The 22365-nt window shown below is 66.3% G+C and overlaps 1 protein-coding gene across 1 annotated transcript in view; it reads left to right on the top strand.

Moving 5' to 3' along the window:
• GNAI2 (G protein subunit alpha i2) overlaps window positions 1–22365 on the top strand; it is a 58728-nt gene that overhangs the window by 20568 nt on the left and 15795 nt on the right. The gene's annotated exons all lie outside the window — the stretch shown is intronic.

Here is a 22365-nt window from a genome sequence, read left to right as displayed (position 1 = left end):
CCACCCGAATGGAGGGGACGAGGGAGTCTGGGCCGCTGGGTTTCCCAGCCATCCCCGGAGTGCCCGGTGGCAGGGCTGGGAATGGTTAACCGGTGGGGGCCGGAGAGGGGCGCTCCAGTCCGGTGGCGGGCGGGCTGCCGCGGCCCCGTTAACCGGGGTTTCACACCCCTGCCTGGCAGCAGCTCCGCCTGCTTTTGTTAGGAGGAGCTAGAAGCCAGGTGCACCCTGCAGCGCCCCAGGGAGGCCGCGGGCTGGGCTTGAGCCGCGCTCGCTCCCGACACGGCACAAAGCGTTCCCTTCCGCCCCCCGATTCGGCTAGATGTTGGTGAAAGGCCTCTCGGGGCAGCCCCGCGAGCCGGGCCACTGCCCCCAGGCAGGTGCAGCCCAGGGGGATCGGCCTCCGTGGCCAGGCCTCCGTGGGCTCTGCGTTGGACACGGACACGCCCGGCAGCGCCTGAGCCGGTCTCGGCAGGCCCGGTCGTGGCAGAGAGGGCTTGGTGCGGGGGGTGCGGCCCCGCTGGGGTCCAGGCAGCCCACGAGCTGCCACCCTGAACGGTGCCTCCTCATGCCCTGTGCTGCCCCCAGGCCCCCTCTCACCCGGTCAGAATCTGCTGCGCTCTGGGAGGCGAAGGCCCCGTCCGGAGCCAGGTCTGGTGCGTTCGCGGGCGTGTTCCTCCCTTCTCCCTGCTGCGGCTGGGCTGCCTGGAGGCCTGGCGGGCTGTGCTTCAGGGAGGGGGCCAGCCTCTTCCTGGGGGCCGCGTCCCGCCGAGACAGCCCCTCTGCCCTTTCCAGGCTTCGCAGCTGCTGGCTCCTGGGAGCAGGCAGAAAGGGAGCCGCTGCCCTGTGAATTGATGGGGGGGGGAACGTCCCGATTGCGTCCCTCGCTCCCGCCTGGCCGGGGAGTCGCCACCCAGCTCTGCTGCACTTCCTTCCAGCGCCCGGGGCGGCCCCGTGGGTGGGGCTGGGGAGCGCCCCCGCCGCTGCGTCTGGCCCATCCCTAGGGCACTCTGGGTCCCTCGCGGCTCACGGACTGCCCTCGGGAGTAGGTGTGTGAGCGGGTAACCCTGGTCCAGCCCCAGGCCAGGAGCCGGCCGCCAGCCGTGCGTGGGGCTGGGAGCGGGAACCCCGTGGGCGGGGGGCTGCTGTAGCCAAGCTGAAACCGTCGCCCACCCAGGACCCTGCTTAGGGGCTAATTGGTAAAACGGGTTAACCGGGTACCTGATCAACCGGGATTTTACAGCCCTAACCCTGCCAGCGCCTTGCTCTCTAGCCAGCAGCGGAGGGGAGGGGCGGGGCGGGAGGAGCGGATTTAAACTGGCAGGAGGAGTGTCTTGGATGTGGGTGTTTTGTCTGGTCCAGGGCTTGGGACAGTCCTGCACGGAGAGCGGGGGTAGGGCCTGCTTTGCTACATCTCTTGCAAGGCCTGGGCTCCTCTACTCTGCTCCTCCCTCCGTTCTTTGGGTTCCCTGAGCTGCCCCGGTTCCTCCTGCGGCCGCCCGGGAGTGAAGCTGACGTGATTCTTGTCAGTTTCACTGCTGCTATTCCCAGTCTTGCAGGCAGCAGTGAAACTGACCTGGATCGTGTCAGCGTCCCTGGTCCGCGCGTGAGACGGTGCCTGCGCCCTGGATCGAGATGGGTGCTTTTGTGTCCTGGACTGGCTGGCGGAGCCAAAGAACCCCAGCAGCATTCCCACGTCAGAACTGAACGTGCCACAGACGTTTGCGCTCAGTTTCGGTCCCATGCCCTAGACCCGTGCTTGGAGCCCAGGAAACAAAGGCTAGTTTCTCGCTCGCTGCCTGTGTGCCCCTGCGAGGCAGCTCGTACTGAACAATACCCTCTGAAGTTACTTTGTGGACCCTGGTGCTCACCTCTGTCCGGGGTGTGGTAACTCAAGCAACTCTTGTCCCTCTCCTTTCAGATTTTGTAGAGAAATTCTGCCCTAGCGCCCTGGTCCAAGGTGCTAATTTGAGGCCAGTCTGACTTCCACGTTAGACCTGGAGTTCCCAATCAGGGCTGTTATGGAAACGGGGGAATGGCTAAGCTGTGAAGTGGCTGCCACCTGTTCCTGTCCCAGCTGTGCGCGTCGACAGCCCCCGAGCAGCGTGTGCCTGTTCTGCAGGCCGGGGGTTTTGCATGTGATGTTTGTTTGCCCAGCGGTATCGCCTCAGGCAGGGCTGGCGCCGGCTGTTCTGCACAAGCTGTCGGGAGCACAAGGGATGCTCTTTGTAACCAGTCTTGCTTTGCATACGGAAGTCACCTGGGCGTGATGGTCACGAGCTGAGCTGGGGCCAGATGGTTGCGTCCTGAGGCTTGTGACAGAGAGAGTTACGTTTCAGGGGTAGAGCTGACCCCGGAGAGGCCAGAGGGAGGGAACACAACAGGGACTCATCACGTGATCCATCTCCAGACAAACAGAGATCAGGGACACCATTCCTACCCAGCCTGGCTCACAGCCGTTGGTGGCCCTACCCTCCATGAATCTATCTAGCTCTTTTTTGAACCCTGTTAAAGTCCTGGCCTTCGCAATATCCTCCGGCAAGGAGTTCCACAGGTTGACTGTGCACTGTGTGAAGAAAAAATGCCTTTTGTTTGTTTGAAACCTGCTACCTATTCATTTCATTGGGTGACCCCTAGTTCTTGTGATACGGGAGCGAGTAAATAATTTTTCCTTATCTACTTTCCTCACGCCAGGCATGATTTTCTAGACCTCTATCCTGTCCCCCCCTTAGTCTCCTCTTTTCCAAGCTGAGAAGTGCCCATCTTTTGAATCTCTCTTCCTACGGGACCCATTCCAAACCCCTCCTCGTTTTTGTTGCCCTTTTTCCAATGCCAAGAGATCTTTGTTGAGATGAGACGCCCACGTCTGCAGGCAGGATCCCAGAGGTGGGCGTGCCGTGGATTTAAATAGAGGCTCTAAGATGTTCTCTGTCTTATTCTACGAGCCCATTGCGCTGCGCTTGTCGAGCGGCGCAGGGAGTATCTCCTTGCCTCTCTGATGAGCTTGGAGGCGCAAGCAATCCGTCTGGTTCTGCTGGAACGTGCCAGCAGTGATGGTTTGTTGTCTTTTTACGTTGTGTCCTCATGACCCCTGCAAGCTTGCTGAGGAACCTTTTAGCTCTGCCGGGCCGGGTGGGGGATGTCACGTTCACATACTGTCCCGTTTCAGTAGGGACAGAGGAGTTCATGAAGGGGGTAGCTCCGGGCTCCCTCTCACCCCCCCCTCCCCGGAGTGGAATGAATTTTCTTATGTGCACCAGGGTGGAGGGGCTGTGCACCACATCACTTTCATATTGGGGGATATGGCAAATTTGATGTGGTGGGAGTAGGGCCAAGGGGTTCTGAGAGTGGGTGGGGGCTCAGACCTGGGGTAGGGGGTGAGGGCGTGGCTGCGGGGGCAGGCTCTGGGGCGGGGCTAGGGATGAGGGGATCGGGGTGCAGGAGAGGCTCAGGGTGGGGGTTGGGAGTATTGGAACAGGCCGGGGTTTGGGGTTCAGGCTCTGAGCTGGGGCTGTGGGCGCTGGGGTCTCGCAGGGGGCTGAGGCTTACCTGGGCGGGAGGCTGGCAGGGGCCCCTCTCCGTTCTCCCCACTGCGGCCCTGAGCCCCGCAGCATGGGGGCTGCGGAGGGGTAACGTCTCATGGCCGCGGGGACGGGCTGGGATTAGCCCTGCTTCCCTAGCGCTTGCCGGGGCTTAACGCCGCCCTGGTGAGCGGCCCCGTGGCGCTGCCGAGGGCCCAAGCCGCGGCCGATGGGCGAGGCGTGGGGGGCGCACACGCTGGCAAAGGGGGACCTTTAGCACTTCGCCGTTTGGCTCGTCCAAGTGGCCCCCTCGGGCTGGGAATAAGCGTTTGTCCAACCCCCGGCATGAGTCACTTGGCTTCTAAAGATAGCGGCTGATTCAGCGCCGGAGGGCCGAGCGTGGGCTGCGCCTGCTCTTCCCTGCCTTCCTCTCGGCTGGGCGGCCCCCCCTTTGGATGGCCCCCAGGGGCGTTTGCCTGGCTCCCTGACGGAATCCGGGGAGCTGCAGCGAAAAGCCTCGGCTGGCGGAGCCGGGGGTCTGCTCGCGACCCATGGAAACAGCAACGCCCGGGGCAGCACTTCGGGGCCTGGCTTCCCGGGCGGGGTCACTCGCAGCGTTGCAGGGCGCGGGCGCAGGGCTGGTGTTTACGGGGGGGGCGGATCTGCCGGTGTTGCTGAGAAGTTACTGAGGAGTTCGGCGCCGATGCCGGAACAGCGTTGGCTCGGGTCCGTTGCTCGCCCTGGGGGGCGCATCGCTGCAGACGCGGGAGCAGGGAGAAACGGCTGCAGGTTCTCCCGAGCGCGGCCGCTGACCAGCTTGAATCACACAGGCTCTCCCGCTGCTCCGGCCGGCACACACTCGCCCGCGGGCTTGCCTGGCTGCAGACAGGTGCCACGGCAGCAGGAGACGGGACTGCCCCAAAGGCCTGCCCGGTGGGGAAAGAGCTCTGGGGGAGTACAGGGCGTGGCTGGTCTTTGGCCCGGCCAGGAAGGGTCCCCCAGTACGTGGGAGGTAAAATCCCCTGCCACTGGTTAACCAGTTAAGTGAGGGCTGCTCCAGCCGAGCTGGGCTGGAGCGCCCCCCAAGCCTGCCACAGCGGACCCCGTGGGGCTGGGGTGGGCCCTGTGGGGCTGAGGCGCAGCGGCTCCAGCCCCCACCAGCTGACCAGAACCAATGAGCATCACCTGTGACAGATGATGGTTACCAGTTAACTTTGCACGCCCCTACTCCGTCCCCACCCCGCCGGCCTTCGGAGGCTCCCCATGGTGCACGGCCTGCTTGCACTAGTGCAAAGAGTCCGTGCAATGCTGCCATCGTGTAGCCGGGGGTCAGGAGGACCCTGAGTGGGCTGTAGCCCCACCCCCAGGCAGCAAGCTCTGTGCTGCGTTTCTAGGGGGCGGGGTGCAGAGTCTCCCCCAGAGCGGCCACGCGGGGAAGCTGACGTCCTTCAGACCGGCAGTTGAGGGCTTCACGTAGCTCAGGGCGGGGAAGCCCCTTCGGGGGCCGGATGTGGCCCCAGCTTGCCGGGATCTGGCCCTCGAGGCTCAGGGCTCCCCCAGCACTGGGTGCCTGCGCCCCACTGCAGGGCTGGAGAAGGCAGACTCTCCTAGCCCGGCCCCCCAGGCTCTGGTGTGGGAGGGGCCTTCTGTGGGGCCGCGGCAGAGAGGGGTTGGTTTGGGTTTTTTGCTTCACTTGTGCGCGGCCCCTGACTGACTTTTCTGTGGGTCGGCGCCCCCCCCCCCCCTCGCCGTAGCGGACCCCCGCGACTGCCCGTGCAGTCCCACTCCCCGGGCCGGGCCTTGTCCGCCTCCGTCACTGCCGCAGGAAAGGGCGTTTCATACGTGGCTTCAGAGAGGCGCTCCCTGGTGAATTCATCGCCTGCTCCGTGGCGCGTGGCCCCCTGCCAGACCCACGTGAGGCTCGGGCCTTTGGAAATCCATCGGCAAGCGGAACGGGCTGAGACGAAACGCAGCATCGCGCTCGCTTTTTCCCTTGTTTTTACACGCTCTGTTAAAATGTCCCAGAACTTTCTGGTGCTGTCGTTCCTGGCAGAGCCTTTTCCCGACTTTCCGCCTGTTTGCGTGGCGCTTCCGCCCGGCTTTCCGATGCGGAGCCTGTTTCCGTGTCCCCTCCCCCCTCAGGTTTCCTGGATCCTGGGGGTGAATCTTTCCTTCAGCAGGAGGGGGGGCAGAGTATTTCTTGAGCAGGAAAAATGACTGCGAAGTTGCACATTCAGCCCTGCCGGAAACTCTGCGAAACTCGTTCCTTGAAGTCGATCGATTTCACGTTGACTTCGAGTTAACGGTCTCTCCAGCCTCCTCCCAGCCCGGCCAGACGGGGCGGTGGCTGAACAGGTGCGCGGGGCAGGAAGTCGTTCTCGGAAGCTAAGAGCACCCAGCCTGTCGTCCCTGGCACCCTGTCCCTTAGCATGGGGCAGGGCACGCGGCTCTCGGGGCTGAGGGGGACGGACTCGGTCGCGTGCCAGGGAGATGCGGGGCGCTCGGCGTGCCGGTGGGTTTCTGCGCTTCGTGTGGATCGGACTGTGGGGCTCTGCATTGGGGCCGCAGGCTCTTAGAAGCGAACAGCCAGACGAGTGCGTGTGTGGCCTGGGGTGCCCTGGGTCTTTAATTCTGCGTCAGTTGCGCATGGCAGGGAAAAAAATCCATGAGCACCTGCCCCTGGTGCGCCATGTGGGGCAGGGGGCAGCCTGCCAGTGCAGTGGGGCTGCATGCTCATTACAGGGGGGCTTACATCGTAGTGGGGGGCTGTCTGCTCTGTGACCCGGGGTCCCCCTGCGCTGTACGATTGCCCCACGGGGGTGGGGTTCAGGGGCCTGTGGACCCCACCCCAAGGGGTCTAGGGCAGCCAGCCCCTGACTCCTTATGTCCACATCACGTCGGTGCGGTGTCCTGGAGCAGCACTAACCCCTGTCTTCCACGGAGTCTCGTCTTGCTGCTACGGGGGTGCAGGGTCGGGGGCTCCCCGCCGCGCCTGGGGAATGCCGAGCTTGGCTTTCCCCAATCCGTGACTCAGGCCGGGCCCGCTGTGAAACCCTCCGTTGGGCGGCCGTGCGGTGCTGCCGTGCACAGAGGCGTGAGCTCCGGCCGAGGCCCGGCTCGCAGAGCTGGTCTCCCTGGTGTCTGCACCCCGGCCTGGCTTCTTGCAAACCGCCCAGCAGGAGCCACCAACTGAGACGCGAGGCTCCAGACCGCCCCAGCGCTTTCCAGCTGTGCGCTGACTCCGGGGCTGGCAGGTGGTGGGTGCCAGGGCCGTCTGCGCCATCCGGGAGCCCTGGGCGGACACACAGGCCCCGGTGAGGGAGAGCAGGGCCGGAAGATCTGCTTTGCCGTTCCCCAGGTGCTCTCCTGGGCTGAGGGCAGTGGCCGAGAAGCAGGACAAAATACCACTTGGCCACTCCAGGGCCTGGCTGCCCAGCTGGCGCACTCACTGGCCTCTGCCACGGCCAGTGCCAGCTCCTTCCCCGGGCGGTACAAGGAGCCCCACCCAGTAAGCAGCTGTGCCAGCATCTGCCCCCAGGGACAATCCCTCCCAGCAGGCCTGATCTAAAGCAGCAGGGTTTGTCTTGCGGCCCAGCTTGCAGAGCGTCAGCGAGCCGGGACCTGCCCCTTTCTTGTGCTGATCCTGGTGTGCAAAGGGGCCTGAAGGGGGTGTGGGTCCGTCTTGCCAGTGTGTTCCGTGTGGGGTTCGGGCGCTGGCTGCCCTGGCAGTCGGGCGCGAGGGTGGAAGATCCCCTCGGGAGCGGGGGCTGGGTGCCGAGAGGGAAAGCAGGTTTTTTCAGACTGTTTAAAACTTTGCAGGCCCCCTCGGAGAACTGTTTGTTGCTTAGATTCTTGCCACAGCTCCTTCCTGTGCAGCTGCCGGGAGGCGGCCCCGGTCACGTGGCGAGAACCCGCTGCAGGGTCCGTTCGCCTCCCTGTCGCTGCCCTAAGGAGAGCGGAGAGCATCCGGGGCCAGGTGGCTTCCATAAGGGGTAGTCCCAGAGGATCCAGTCCCCGCCCGCCGGGGAACCCAGCCGGCCAGTGTGTGAGAGCTGGGGCCGCGTTGCCACGCGAGTGGTGGCAGTTCATTGTGGCCCGGAAGGGAATGTGGTAGAACAAAAGGAGGTTTGGTTTCCTGGGCGGGCGGCTGAAAGGGTTTCCCCTCGGCAGTACACGGAGGGACCGGAGGCCGCTTTCTGTCGAAGGCGTTTCTGGATTTAACCATTGGCTCTAGGGGGTGAAATCCTGTTGCATCGCTGAAGTGGTTAAACAGGATCCTGCACGTTGAGGGCTGTTCCAGCCGGGCGGGAGCCTGCCAGGCCCGGCCAAGCCGGAGTGCCCCGTAGCCGCGGCCTGGAGCAGCCCAGCTGGGCTGCTGGTTAACCCATAACCAGTGAGACTCACCTGGGAAGGGTGGTGCGCATGGGTTAGCCAGTGACGTGCCTAACTCCCACCGCATGCAGCCTGCGGTGGGACCAAGCCGCCTGGCGTGGCGGCCACTGCAGGGGAAGTGTGGTTTGGCCTGGGTGTCGCAGGCTCTCACCTGCTGACGGCCGTGGGCGGGTGTGGATTCCAAGAGGCGATTTCTGGGGGGTGCGCTGGTGGAACCCGAGGGCTGCAGACCTGGCCGTTCTGCGGAGACCCTCCCTCTCGCCGGGGGCCAGGCCACGGCCGGCTTCCTGCCCCAAAGCCATCAGGGAACATTTGGCAGCGGCCGCCCCGTGCAGAGGGTGCGAGCTAGCCGCTGCCCCCCATCAGGAGGGCTGGGAACGCTGTGCTGGCACGGGCGTCAAGATGACAGCGTCTGCCGCAAGCCGGTGATTTAAGAGGAGGCGAGTGGAGTACCGGGAGCTTGGCTTGCCAATCCGAGTCTCTTAGAAAGGCACAGTCCTGCCGGAAGGCTGCCAGCGCTGCATGGCCGTCAGGTGGCCGCTGTGAAACCAGCCCTTATTTTAAAAGTAATTTTCCACTGGTTGTGGCTGCAGAGGGCGGTCTAAAGGAACGTTATTGTGCAGGTGTGTCCCCCAGTATTCTAGCTGCCCTCCCAAGGCAGGGCTCAGACAACCCCGTTGGTCCCCTGGGAACTTTTCCCTGTCCAGTGAACAGACCTAGCAATTCCTGCCGAAACAGAGCTTGAAGTGAGATGGGGAACAGGGTGGGTGTGAAGAGAACCTTCCAAAGAGAAACCAAAACCGTGTTCTCTTCCCCCGCCTGCGGGCAGGCAGCCCTGGGGCTTTTACTGCCAGTCCAGCGTTCCCCGGGCAATAGAGTGCGGGTATGAGAACACTAGTCAGTTTCACTCGCGGCTTTTTGTCAGTTTCACCCTCTTGGACAGTAGCCTGGTTATTCCATCCCCTCCCCTCCCCTATTCTTCCACTCTGCCTCTTCCCAGGGCGGTTTTGGTACATGTTTGAAACCCTGGTGCTACAGGGTAAGTGGGCAGCACGTTACTGAACTCTGGGGAGTGAGTGATCTCTAGGGTGGGTTAAATACGTACCTGTGGGGTTTCCTACGTCTATAGGAAGCAGAGGTGTGAGTAAGCAATAGATCGTACGAATACTTACAGCTCCCCTGTTCTCGGAACAGCCGGTAAGCGGCCGCGGAGCTGAGAATTCATGCTGGGGAAATGATTGCTAAGCCAGTGGAGTGTCTGTCCAGGGATTTCCAAACCCTGCTCTGGCTGGTCAGAGGCTACTTCCTCCCGCTCGCTTACTCTCCCACCAAGGCCCTGCCGTGCACGTCTTCTCCCCGGGAGCAGCTGCTGCAGGTGGCACGGGGCCATCCCATCACAGCGGAAGAGCCGCTGTTGCTCTGAGGCGCTCAGTCTCCTGCCTGGTGCCTTGCCACTCCGCTGTGACACGGGTACCGGCGCCAGACTGATCGCCCGACGTCCGCTCGAGTGGTGCCTCCAAATCGTCTGTTTGTAAACTAGCCGCACGCCGAAGCCCAAAGTGCGCCAGACGAGCGCCCTGCGTCCATTCAGCGCTCGCTAGCCGGTTCCGCTCTCCAAGGAGACGCTCTGCCCCAGTGCCATTTCGAACAAGGCGCGAGCGGGTTAAGGTCGTGCATCCAGACCCGGTCCTGCAGCACTGGCAGACTGAAGTCCGGTCCTTTTCCAGGGCAGTTCACACCCCAGGCTTGATGTGGGGTGTGAAAGGAGCCGCGAGCGGTTTCAGATCGACAGTCGTTCTGCTTCCCCATAAATGGACGCGAGCAGATGACTTGCTGAGTGTCGAACTCTGGTTCTTCCGCTCACCTCTGACTGCAGCCCCCAACCGCCAAGAGGGATTGACCCAAGCGGGAGCCTGCTGCAGATGTGAATTCGTTACCTGCTCCGGCACCCTCCCCTCATGCTCCTCAGCCTCGCCTGGCCTTGGCGCCGACTCACACGAAATGTTTTTCACTTTTGCGTGGCAGCCGGTGCCATCTGGGCTGGGATTCAGCAGCGCTCTCGTGCCAGGGAAGACATGGCCGCACCAGACGGCGATCCAGAAAACAGACTCTCCTCCCCTCGCAGCTGCTGCTGCCTTTCTTTGATTGCTGTTCGTTTGCTCTGTGACCAGCGAGACCCGCTTTGCCACCCGTGGCCGCCCTGTGTGTGCGGGGAAACCGAGGCAGGGCGCTGGGACTGGTTCATACACTGGCAATGTCACAGGACTAGAGAGCGACCGTATAGTGTCTGCCTGGAGCGGCGTGGCTGTGGCGTCCTCCCGCTTGCAGAGCTGGCTCCCCGTCTTTAGATCTTGGCTGCTTCCGTGGTCCCCGCTGCGTGGCGTCTTGGCGCCACGTGGAAGTTGGCGAATTTCTCCTCTTGCGCCCCAGGGGGCCGGGCCTGGCTGCTATCCCCGTTATGCAGAAGCCCAGTGGCGCTCAGCGGTACAGCAGGGGCTTGGACCCCCATCACCCAAGTCCTGGGCACGTGCCCTGCCCATAGGGCCGGCTTGCGGGTGCCTCGTGTATTGCTGCCACGCGGAGCAGTCTCTTGGCTGTCTCCACGGCAGACCCCTCCTTGGCCCTGCTGGCGCCCCTCCCTCCCTCCCTGCCCCCAGCCCACGCTGCCAGCTACGGCCCCTCCTCCCACCGGCCGCCTGGAGTCCTGCCCTGTGCTTATCTGCTGCCGTCTCCCCAGGGCACGGGAAGGGCCGCCCACCCGTGGGAGTGGACGGAGAGCCGGGCAGAGTGAGTTCCCATCAGTCTCCTCCTGGCACGCCTCCTGCCTCCAGCTGGCTTCCTGGTGTCTGGTCCCTCCCCGCGCTCTTGCTCCTTCAGAGCGCTCGGGATCGACCCATCTCCTTGGGCTTCCCCCGGGCACCTTTGTACCCCTCCCCACGGCTGCCGCTTCCTTTCCCGGGCACCTCGCGTGGCGCCGCCAGCTGTGGCCTCCCGCCGGCCGTGGCTGCAGTGGGCGCAGGGCTCTGCGGGCTAAGGCCTGGCTGGAGCTCCCGCGGCCAATGGGAGATTGCGGGGAGTCCTAGCCCAGGGGCAAGCGGACCCTGCGCCGTGCTCCGTCCTGCCGGGGCCCGAGACCCTCGATCCCAGAAGCATGCCTCTCTTGTGGGCCCTGCCGGCGTTGAAAAGGCCTCAGTCCAGAGGCGGCGGGAGGCCACTTGGGCCCGGAGCCACGCGGGAAGGAGTCCGGCGGATGGGGCTGGCCGGGGGGGCAGCCTGGGTCCGTGCGGCTTTGCTGTGCCGGCTTTCCAGGGCGGGGCGGCAGGCAGGGAAGGGTTGCGGGGGGCGGAGGGGGGCTGGCTGGCAGGCAGTTCTGCAGCGGGTTTAGACGACTCCGCCCTGCAGCTCGGTGAGTTGCCAAGTCCCCGTGCTCTGGGCATCGGCCGGTGGGAGGGGGCCTTGCATCGGCCGTCCCAGCTTAAACCCCCGGGTCCCACAGTGCTGAGCTACTGGAGCATTGCCCTTCCGACCCAGCCACCGGCTCCCCCGATTCCTGGCGCTCCAGGCCGGCGGGGGCCTGTGGGGCTGTCTGTGCGGGTGGAGCCTTGGGAGCAGCTGGCAAAGGCCGTTTTGGACCCAGGGCTCTGTCTGCGCCGGGGCGGGGCGTGAGCCGGCGTTGGCAGCCCATTGGCCGTGGGGCTAGCCCGGAGCTGCTGCCCGGCGCCGGGAGGGAAGCGGTTGGATCTCGTCGGTGCCAGGCGCTTGCTTCTGATCGTGTGGCCCGTCAGTGGCCGCCAGTCTCACGTTCGTTTTCAGGCTCAGCCGCTCGCTGGCCTCTCCCGCGCCGGGGCCGTGAAGTCGGCGGGAGGCGTAAGGCCGCGGAAGGGGGGGGTGGGGACCAGGCGAGCTGCGCAGTGGGGCTCAGGGGTCTGGTAGGTGAGACCTGCGGGGCATCTTCCCGGCAGGGCAGCGGGCACGTCAAGTACCCAGGCGAGCCGGGCCTGGGCGCCAGCCTCCCTCCGCAGGGCTCTGCAGCTTTTCTCTGCCCTCCCCCTCTGCTCTGGGCTGGGGTGTGTCCGGGGAGGGGTGGGCAGCCCCGGGCCGCTCCCCAGGCGGTGCTGAGAGACGTGTCGGGGGGGGGCTGTGGGCCGGCGCTGGAGGGCTGTTGGCACTTCGGGATTAGCCTGGCCGGTGGGCACGTTGCTGCCCAAGTCCCTGACCTGCGTCCCCAGGCCGGCCAGCTCGCTGAGCCCCTGGGAAGCCCATGCCTGGGGCAGAGGGGTCGCAGCGCAGGCGGGAAGGGTCCCGCAGGGCAGGTTCCCCCCGGGCCGTTGGGTTCTTGCCTCTCGGGCCACGGGGTCCCCTTGCGGCGGCCGCGTGTCAGCTTGCTCCGGGCTTGCTCCCAGCCAGAAATGCCTGTCGCTTGCTCAGTGGGGAAGGGAGGCCATCTACCGAGTGCCGGGCTCCTGGGGCGCCCGCCCGCCCACGTGGAGGCGGCGAGGGGAGTCCCGCCGCGCCGGGGAGCCCAGCTGTGTGCATGGGGGCTGGGCAGGCTGACGCTGACTCAGCCGGTGAGGCCCTGGGGCTTAGCTTCTCCTGTCGGGGGTGATGAACCTGGGGGCGGGGGCCTCCGGCTCTTTAAACGCCTGCAGCCGGGGAGCCCCTGCCGTGCGGAGCGGCGCTGTGGGGTTCGTTCCGGCGTCGCGCTGCCGCGGGGGAGCAGGTGCTGGAATGCTCCTAGGGCCTGTCGTCCGCCGTGCCCAGGCTCTGGGGCGTGGCTTGTCGGGGAATCCCCGTGCACCACTGGGGGCAGTACCTCCTGGAGAAGGCACCAGGGAAGGAGCTGGCCCGCCCGCCAGGCCCTCGATTGGCTAGCGGGAGCCCGGCGCCGAATTCGAGAGAAGACGCGTCACTGCGGCCCGCTGCTCCGGCGCTCTTCCTCAGCGGCTCCCAAGGGGGGTCGGTGGCCTTGTTCCGCGGTGAGCGATGGGGACGCAGAGACCCGGAGGAGCTGGGAGTAGACCCCTCGCCTCCTGGGGGCACGGCTGGGAGAGATCTGTGCTCTTAGAGGGAACCCAGCGCCCTCCGCCCCGACTCAAATCGCGTTTGTTTTTGGGGAGATAAAATGCAAACGTGCAGGCTCCCTTTGGATGGCCGCTCTGGGGCGGGGCTGGGGAGGAGGGGCAGGGTGCAGGCTGCCCCAGGGAGGGGACGACCCGGCCCCCTCTCGCCGCAGCAGCTTGGGCCCGGGGGAGCAGTGCCTGTCCATGGCCGCTGCAGCTCCAGCGGGCACAGCCGGGGGAGGGGGACGTCCCCCAGCTGGGCCAGGGCCAGGTTCATCTGCCCCCTGCACCCCCCAGCCAGAGTGAGGATGCAGCAAACTGGGCACTTGCCCTTTGCCGGGGAGCTGGGGGAAACAGCTGACCTGCCTCCAGGGTGCCTGTGGGGTGGGAGGCTTGGGGCGGGTCAGGGCCCCCAGCCAGCCCCTTTCACCTGCCTGCTGAGTCTGTCTCGGTGGGGCGCTCGGCGAAGCAGTCCCATTGCAGGCACCTCCCACTGTGAGTGTGCGAGCGGGCGGGCGAGCGGGCAGGCGTGCGAGCGGGCGTGCGTGCGAGCGGGCGTGCGAGCGGGCGAGCGGGCGGGCGTGCGAGCAGGCGGGCGTGTGGCGGTGAGTGGTTTGCGGGCCCGCAGACGTGCGCTGAGGCAGGAGGGAGTTGGAGAAAGCTCCAGCTAAGGCCAAACAAACGACCCCAGCCCCAGAGAGGGGCAGAAGCGAGACCGTGGGGGTCTGGGGCAGGCTGGGGGCTCCAGGGTGCGGCTGTGCCTACTTGGGGACGGGACGGGGCCCTTGTTTCTGAGCTAAGGCGTCCTGTCGCCCCCATTGCGTGGCTAAGGTCTCGGGGCCGCAGTTCCTAAGTGACTTGCTCCATCCGCCCCCCGTTAACGGCAGAGCCAGGCCGACCCCCGGCTGCCGTTCTCCCCATGCTGCCTTAGCCTGGCTGACAGCGCTGGGCGGGGCAGGGGTTAGTGCTGGGGGGTGTTAGCACCTGGGGACAAGGCCCCGGAAGCCTGCGGATTCAGACCCCCCGAGGGCGCCTGTTCCTCCGTCTCCTCGGCCGGCCGGTCCGCGCTGCTCTGGGGGCCAGTGCCTCAGCCAACTGGGGCCGGAGTAGCCCGTGGTGCCCGTCGCCTGGCCGGGGAGCGCTGTGCGGGAAATGGCTCAGCGCCAGGCGCGGACTCCCCAGCACGGGGGAGCGTTACGGGCGGGTTGGAGACACGCCTCAGGCATGGGCTAGACCAGGGCTACTCAACTCGCGGCCGCAGGTGGGAACCAAAACGAAAGTCGTCGACAGCTGGGCCAGGTCTGGGCACCGCTGAGGGTCCGCTCAGGGCAAATTGCTCAAACTAGGGGCTCCTTACAGCCCCCAAACCGGCCACACGCCAGTCCCACCGAGGGCTCAGCAGCCTGCCTGAAGCCTCACGAGCAAAACCCCTCCGACACCCCAGCAATATCCGTGCCCCAGATGGCCCCGGGCCTCATACACAGGTGGGGGGTCCTAGCACCCAATCCCACCTCCCCGGAACGAGTTCTGTCCGGTCCCAAGAAACCAGCCACAGATCCCTGGTCAATTTACCCTCCGGACCTTACCTGCAAATCACGCTGAGCCAATCCTTTAGCATCGAACAACTAAAGGTTTATTACCACAAGAAAGTAAAGCCTGAGAGTGAGGGTGTTAAAGTATCGTACATTACATGCACCGAATCTCCCAGTTCTCGACGCAGGCTCTAGCAGAGATGTTACAGCTGCTGGCTTAAAAGACTTTGGTGCACGTCCTATGTCAGGATGGGTCCACAGTTCTTCCCGGCTCTTCGATCCCTGCATTGCTGCTTCTGGGATGAAGTGCTGAGCTGAGCACCCAGCTGGAGTCGGCCACATGGCCTCTTTATCCCTCCTTCCTCATCTCTTCTTGGCTGCAGCAGGTCACCTGGCCTGTGGCCTATCCCTGTGTCCCCCGCTGGTAGCCCTTAGGTGTCAGTCCCTATTCTCGAGGTGTGTCCTTGGCCTATCTAGGGCTCTTGTTCCCTGGAGCTTTGCTCATTAGCATGTCCATAGGCAAACATTCCTGGCCCATTGCTCTGCGTCAGAGAATCTTTCAGCACCAACACAGAGTCCATATTCCTAACTCCACATGCAGACATTATACAGGTGTACGGAGAGCACATACAGAATCAGTGCACAGGAGGCTTTTGTTTGACACCCCACACGGCCCCCTCTGTACCACTTTTGGGGCCAACACCCCCCATGGGTACAGCAGGGATCTGGCTGCTCCCCTCAAAATCCAGTAACGTGACACCAGCACGGTCGGCTGCTGAGCTGCGCGCTGGGCGTTCCGTTCCTGGGCTGCCATTGCTCGTGCGAAGTGCAGTCCTGGGGTGGAGATCGGGGAATGCTGCATTTTATTAGTATCCTCAGAACGGACTCAAATGGGGCCTGTGTGCTGTGTAGCTTTGCCTTAATCGTGGTATTTATGCCTGTCCATGTGAGCAAAGCTATTTGCATATATTTGCGTATATTTGCATGTTTATGCAACCATGGACATGTGCTGTGAGTATCAGTGTGGCACCCGGGGCTTCCAAAGTTGAGTAGCCCTGGTGTGGGCGGTGCCGGGTCCTGCCGGGGGGCAGGGGATGAGGTCCGGTCCAGGCCAGGTGCTCCGTGGGTCTGTCAGTCTGTGGCCTTTGGACCTCCAAGTAGCATCTGGGTCCCCGAAATGGCAGATGAAGGTTCCTCCATTTTTCGTAAGCTCCATGTTCCCCGGTTGTGCTCCGGGCCGGGTGGCGCCCCATGGGTCGGGCACCGCGCGTCAGCACTTTGCACAACAGCGGGGCGTGGGGACTCCTGGAGAAACCCAAAGTCCCCGTGATCATGGGGGTTCCCCCCACCCCCACACCCAGGAGGGACTGCATAGGAATGTGCCCTTGGAGCAGCGTCTCATGTGCATGGCCTCGGGGCACCTGGCCCAGGGGCACCCCCACTCTCCCTCCCAGCCGTGCGGGGCCCATCTCCAGCTGGCCGGAATGCTGCTCCACGCTTCTGCGGCGAGCTCTGGGCCACGTGTGGCCCCTGGCGAGGGCAGGTCTCCACGGCGTGGCGGGTGGGAGCCAGCCGCAGGAAGCTGGGAAAGCCACAATTGCTGCAGCAGGCTCCTGGAACAGGGGACTTGGCCCCCTTGGGAACAGCTGGGAAACCACCGTGAACGGCAGCACTGCCGCTGCATGGCGCTCGGCTCCGCTGTGCGCTGAGGGACCATGGGTAAGGGTCCCGTGGGGGGACAAGGAGCTGGCTGATTGGGGGGCTTCCCTGAGGGACCTCTGTGCCCCGACGTCACAGCAGCCCCGTCTCTGGTGGCATCATGCCTCTCTGGGGCGGCCTCCTGGGTCTGGCCCTGGCCGGGCCGGCGGGGCCTGGTTTGAATCTTTGGAGCAGGAGCGGGTCTTGTGTATGCACAGTGACTTGCGGCGTCTCTGCTGCCCTGCCGCCGGGGCGTCTCTGCTGCCCTGCCGCGGGGGCGTGTCTGCTGCCCTGCCGCCGGGGCGTCTCTGCTGCCCTGCCGCGGGGGCAGGCCGGCTCTGCTGCTTGGTTCAAGGGGGCCGGGCCGTGTTTCGGCCCCTGCGTCTGTCGGGAGGGATGTGCTACTTCTGCAACGCCAGTGTCGGACGAGGGGTTTCTCGTCTCCTTTGACCCGCTAGCCCTTGCTGGGAAATGTGACGCGAGGGCGGTGCTGCTGTCCGGTGCGTGAGAGCCAGCCGGGCGCTGCGGGCGGAGAGCCGCACCCCGGGCAGGCAGACGGGGCCGTATCCCCCGAGCGGGCGAGGAGCCTCGGGCTGCCAGCGCCTGGGTGTGCGGCGCCGGGGCCGTGCTGAAAGTGCTCTCCTGGCTGGTGTCGGTTTCAGCGCAGAGCTGAGCTGGGGCGTTCTGATGGCAGAATCCTGTTAGACAGACACCGGGATAACGGGGTTAGTGATGGCTCCTCGTTAAGCTCATTAAGGCCATCTGCTCCCTTGCTTTGCCCGGCTCACGCGGGGGCTTGCCCGCCGGCTGCTCTGTGCTCAGGCCTCCTCTCGTCTTTTTGGGGGGTCGAGAGGTTTCCCTGGGCTTGGGGCCAACAGTTCCTTCTCGGCCGGTTCCCACCTTGCACGGGCCACCCTGCGCTCCTCTCCTGCTGCCAGCCGGTCGCCCAGCACCGAGATCCCACCTCCGGAGAGTCAGCCCCCCGGCCCCGCGAGCCTCTCGGCGCCTTCTGGCACGGAGGTGCCAGCCCCGTGCTCAGCGTTGTGGACACAGCCTCTGCGGAGCCCTGGGGCCGCCAGTTGCTGCCGCCCCCAACGCTGAGACCAGGCGGGCCACGTGCCGTGTTGGCCACGTGTGACTGGTGCCCCCTCGGGCGTGGCGCTCGGTTCCCAGCCCAGGCTCGCTATGGAGAACACGCCGCAGGCTGAGCTGGCCGTTCTCGGGCAGCGAGGGACTGGTGGGGCTTCGGGGGCCTGCCTGGGCGCTGGCTTTCGCTTCGCTCGCGCCTCAGCCGTTCGCGAGAGCAGTGACCTGGAATCAGCTGAGCTGCGTCAGGCGCCAGCGCATGCTTGAGTTACCGTCCGGGGCGGCTGGCCAGCTGCTCTGGTTGCGTAGCCCTAGGATGCACTCGGACGTGTCGGAGGCCGCTGCTGGCTCTGTCCGCTGCTGGGTGGGTTATTCTCCTTCTCCCCCCGCCCACAAACCAGTGCTAGTCTTCAGGGCGCCCCGGGCTGCTTGCTCCTAAGCGTCGGGCACCAAACCCTGTGCCAGCAGCGAGCGGGTTTCGGGGCCGATGCGACGGCCGCCCTGCCGGCTGTGATCCGAACGGCCTTTTCAGTCCCGCGCTGCCGCTCGGAAGCAGAGTTTTAAACGGCCCCTCGTGCAGATGGGGCGGCCCAAAGCCGAGCCCCCCAGGAGCGCTGCGAGGCTGCCGTGGTCCACGTGGGCAGCTGCTTCCATGGATGGAGTGACGGGACCAGCGTGTGCTGGGTCCTTCCAGTGTCTGCTGCTGACGGGGCCCTGGAAAGCGGGCGGCGCGTTGTCCGGGCTGGGGCCGAGCGCGGGCGCCGGGCAGGCTGATCGGTCAGCAGGGTTGGCAGCTGGCTTGCGCGCCAGGCAAGTAGCCTCCTCTCCAGAGAGCACGCCCGTCGGGCCTGGTGCCGGTGCATTTACCCAGCTAGGAAAAAGCCCGGAGAGGGCGGCCCGGCGTGGGCGGGGGGTGAGAAGGTCCCAGGCAGTGCCCAGGTCTGCCTTGCGGAGGAGCTTGCGGGGGGACCTGCCGTGCCGGTAAAGGGGCCCCTCCTGCAGGCTTCCCGGAGCCGCCCACGCCCACACACGGGAGTGTTCGTACCAGCCGGGCCCGGTGCCATCGGCCTGTCTCCTCTGCCTGCGAGCCCCGGGGCGGCTCAGCGCCGGCGCTGGGGGCCACTCTGACAGCAAGTGAGACCAGGCGCCCGAGCAGCGGCCCCGGGGCGTACGATCCCGTCCTGGGAGCCGCTCCGTCCCCGTCCTGCGGCTGCCGAGGGGAGCCACGGGGGCCGCCCAGCACAGAGCCGAGGACGGCGCGGCCAGGTGGCGCAATGGTGAGAGGACGCCAGCTGGCGCAGGTTGAGCGGAGAGCTGCCGTCAGCGGGACGGACGTGCCGCTCTGGCTCTGTGCCCGGAAGGGCCTGCCCGGGCCCCTGCCCGCGTGTCTGTGGGCTCACACGTCGTGTCGATAGCTTGCTCCTTGGGGGGTCATGGCCGAGACAGCCCAGCTCCCTGGCTGCAAAATGGGGGCAAGCCGATGTCCCCCCACTCCAGGGCCCGCTCTTGGGGAGGTGTCCGTGGTCCTTGCTGCAGCGCACGTGCGAGACCCACGTCGTGGGCAGCGGCAGAATCACCTGCCTCTTGCGAGGGGCTCGTGTCCCGAATCGAGGCGAGAGCTCCTGGGTTTCCTTCCTGGTGTCCCTCCGGGCTGTGCTCCCTGCCAGCGGGGCGCTGGGGCAGCATGTCTCTGGTGGTGGTGCACATCCCCACGTGCCTCCGTGCACAGAACAAATTGCATTCCGCACGCACATGGAAACATTAGAGGGAGCGTTTCTCCGCGCCTTTGTTTGCCGCTCCCCATTGTTCTGAAGTCAGACTGCGTTTGCACTCGGCTAATTGCGGGGACATCCTGGCCCTTTCCAGGGGAGGCAGCTCGACCGCAGAGACCCAGCGCCTGCTCCGAGAACAGCGTCGCGTTTCTGCGACGTCCCCCCTTGTGGGGTGGATGGGAGAAGCGCCCGTCAGCTCCCCGTGGAGTGCCGGGGCCGACAGAGCTGCCGTCTGCCATCGATTTGGTGGGTCCTTGCTGGACCCGCTAACTCTCACCCCGGCAGATCCGTCCACGGGGCGTGGATCTCGGGGTAGGCATGGACCTGGCCTGGGAACACCGCCGGGTGCAGCCGGCTGGGCGGGAGGGGCCGGTCCGTGTGCGTGCGATGCAAAGCCGGTCTCCGTTGCGCGGGGGGGGGGATTTGCCTGCACATCAGCTATTTGCATTTCCGAGTCTTTCCTGCATTCCTGGTTGGCTGTCCCGCCGGCCCTGGTGCTCCGCCGCTCCCTGCAGCGGCTGCCGGCCGTGCGCTCCCAGGACGCGATGGGCGCAGCGCCGCGAAGCCTCCGGGCATGAGCTGTCTGGTGCATCCCCTTGGCAAGCCCCGTTCCCGTTCCCAGCCCATCCCGCCTTCTGCGGCGGCCAAAGTGCACGTCTGCATTCCCGTTCGCCGCGCTCAGTGGCCTGGGATTTGCCCCCGCCCAGCTGTGCGCCTCAGGCTTTCTGCCCTGGCGGGGGGCCCTGGGCGGCACCTCTTCAGTCTGCTGAGCTGGGCACCGGGGGTGGGCGGCGACGGGTTCTCCTCCGGAGAGGGAGCAGGGCGCTGGACTTTCCACCCCTCTTCCTCCAGGCCTGCTCTGCCCTGGACGGCCCGGGAAGCAGCGTCCGCTAGGGCCCAGGCCCCGTTCCCGTGGGCGCCCCCTGCCCCTGCCCGCTTGGCTCCCCGTGGGCCCAGCGCCCTGGCCCAGCTGGGGAGCGAGAGTCCGTCTTGCGGGCTGGGGGCAGGGATCGGAGGCAGTCGCTGTCTGGGAGGGGTGCGGGCGGAGCTCCGCCACGCTCCAGCAGGCCAGCTGGCTCGCTCTGCCCCGGCCTGGACAGCATCTGCCCCATCTCGTTAGCTTATTCAAATCCCTGCCGGGCGCCAGCTCGGTGCAGGGAGAGCTGGAGGCTCCGGTGCCCTCCCAGGGGCTCTGCCTGGAATTCCTCGTGCAAGGCCTGCGGCTGGCTCAGCTGCCCTTCCGCTCCAGTGCCGAGGACGTGGCCTGGCTTTGGCCTCCACCTCGGAGCCGGTGTATCGGGGCGGGAGAGGCGGGGGGCTCTCTGCGGGGTGGAGGCGTCTCCCGTAGCTGCTGCACTTAGTGCATTAGAGGGGTGGGTGGCTAGGCCTTTGGGGGCCTTCCAGAGCAAGGGCCCCCAAGCCAGGGCGGGGGACAGGCTGCGTGGTGTGAACGCAGGCGGGTGGGCCGGGCAGACGGGCCGCGCCCCCCCCCCCCATGGCACCGTGCGCCCCCAGGCAGACAGACCCACAGTCCAGGCAGCCGGCCGGCAGCAGCTCTGCACCTGGTGCCCACAAGAGCTAATTTGCGCCTGCTCGTTGCCAGCCTGTGTCATGGCTGCTCACGGGCAGTCGGCCCGGGTGTCCCGCGTGTGAAGGGGCATTGGATCCGGCGTGGCCACTGGAGTCCGGACAGGGCGCATCTCCGGGCTGCTGCAGAAAGGAAAACGAAGCGCTGGGGGGCCGGGGGGCACTGGGAAACGGCCAGCGTAAGGGGGCTCTGAATAGACACTTCTTCATTCACATCCGGGTGCCCGCCCCCGCCACGGCCCCTCTGCTCGCGCCCGGCCCGTTGGCCTCCGCCCAGCTGTGCCGCGTGCACCGGGGGGGGTGTGTGAGCACGCAGCCCCCACCCAGAACGGCTCCTCCCGGAACGCTGCCCGAGCAGAGGCGCCTGGCTCCGCGGGGCTTGTCCATTCGGGCACATGGCCGCGGGCGGGGGAGTCGGGGGGGGAAGCCCGGGGCCCGTGCGCCGTGGAGGCGGGGTGATGTGCAGAGTCATGAGCTGCCCCACGGGTTCCGGGATCTCTAGCCCTGCGGGCGGCTGGTCTCGGTGCGCGGCGGGAAGGCTCCTGTTCTTGCCCCCTAGCGCCTGGCCGCGGAGGGGGGTCACTGGAGCCAGCCCCGGGGGCCTGCCCCTCCCCCTGGCATGGCTGAGCTAGGGCTGCTGAAGGCTGGACTGGGGCGCACGGGGAAAGGTGGGTGTGTCGCCGGCTGACGTACTCTGCTCCCCGGGCGGAGCCGAGGCGTCTCGGGCGCTCCCGGGGCCTGTGCTTGGCCAGGGACCTCGTGTGCCGCGCTCCAGCCCTGGGCAGGGTTGCGGCGCCGTTACCGTGCCTGCGGCTGCTGTTGGCGGCGGTGCGGAGCCCTGGCCGGAGCCGGGCTGGCGCTGCCCACGGGGAGCTGCCTCTGCCCGCCCGGGGCCACAGGGTTTGTTGCGGGGTTTGGCGCTGAAGCTCGAGGGCGAGGTGACAGCAGGTGGGTTTTTCCCCTCACTCTGCCCTCCTACCCGCTTGCTGTGGGGCGCTCGCCATGGAGTACTGGGGGGGGAGGGCAGTGCTCGCCGTGGGGCGCCGGGCGGGGGGGACAGATGCTCGCCGTGGGGCGCCGGGCGGGGGGGACAGATGCTCGCCGTGGGGCGCCGGGCGGGGGGGCAGTATTTCCTGTGGGGTGCTGGGGAGGGGGGGCCGCTCGCCGTGGGGCGCTGGGTGGGGTGGCAGTCTTTGCTGTGGGGCGCCGGGCACCGGAGGGGAGTGTGTGGAAACCCGAGTGGGGCGAGAGGGCCCGGGCCCCCCCTGCTGGCAGCGAGAGGGGAGCAGAGCGGGAGGTGTCACGGGACACACTCCCCCCCCCCCAGGTCAGACTGCATTGCCATGGGGCAGGGCTGCCCCTCCGAGCCGGGGATGTTCCCTCGTGCTGCGGCGGGAGGCGCGGGAAGCCGGGAGCAGCGGGGCCGGACCTGAGCGCGGCGACAGCCATCGCATGGAGCCGGGTCCTGGGGCCGCCCCTTCTGGGTGTAGCAGGGGCCCTCATGCGGCCCCAGCCCCCCAAGAACGCTGCCCCAGCCCCCCTGAGCCACTCCAGCCATGTGTGCAGAGACCCTCCCCCTCCCTCTCCCCGTCGCCAAGCTGCTACGGGCCGTGCCCAGCGCCTGGTGCCCAGGCGCCCGCCCCAGCGCCTCCCTGGGCAAGGCGAGGGGCCTGACTGGCCTGATCCCGCACACGAGCTTGCTGGGAGGTCTGTGCCGCCC

This window comes from Pelodiscus sinensis, chromosome 11, assembly GCF_052426305.1.
Source record: "Pelodiscus sinensis isolate ZL-2025 chromosome 11, ASM5242630v1, whole genome shotgun sequence".
NCBI lineage: Eukaryota > Metazoa > Chordata > Testudines > Trionychidae > Pelodiscus > Pelodiscus sinensis.
The sequence above is the reverse complement of the archived record's forward strand: the minus strand, read 5'-3'. Positions and strand labels throughout refer to the sequence as shown.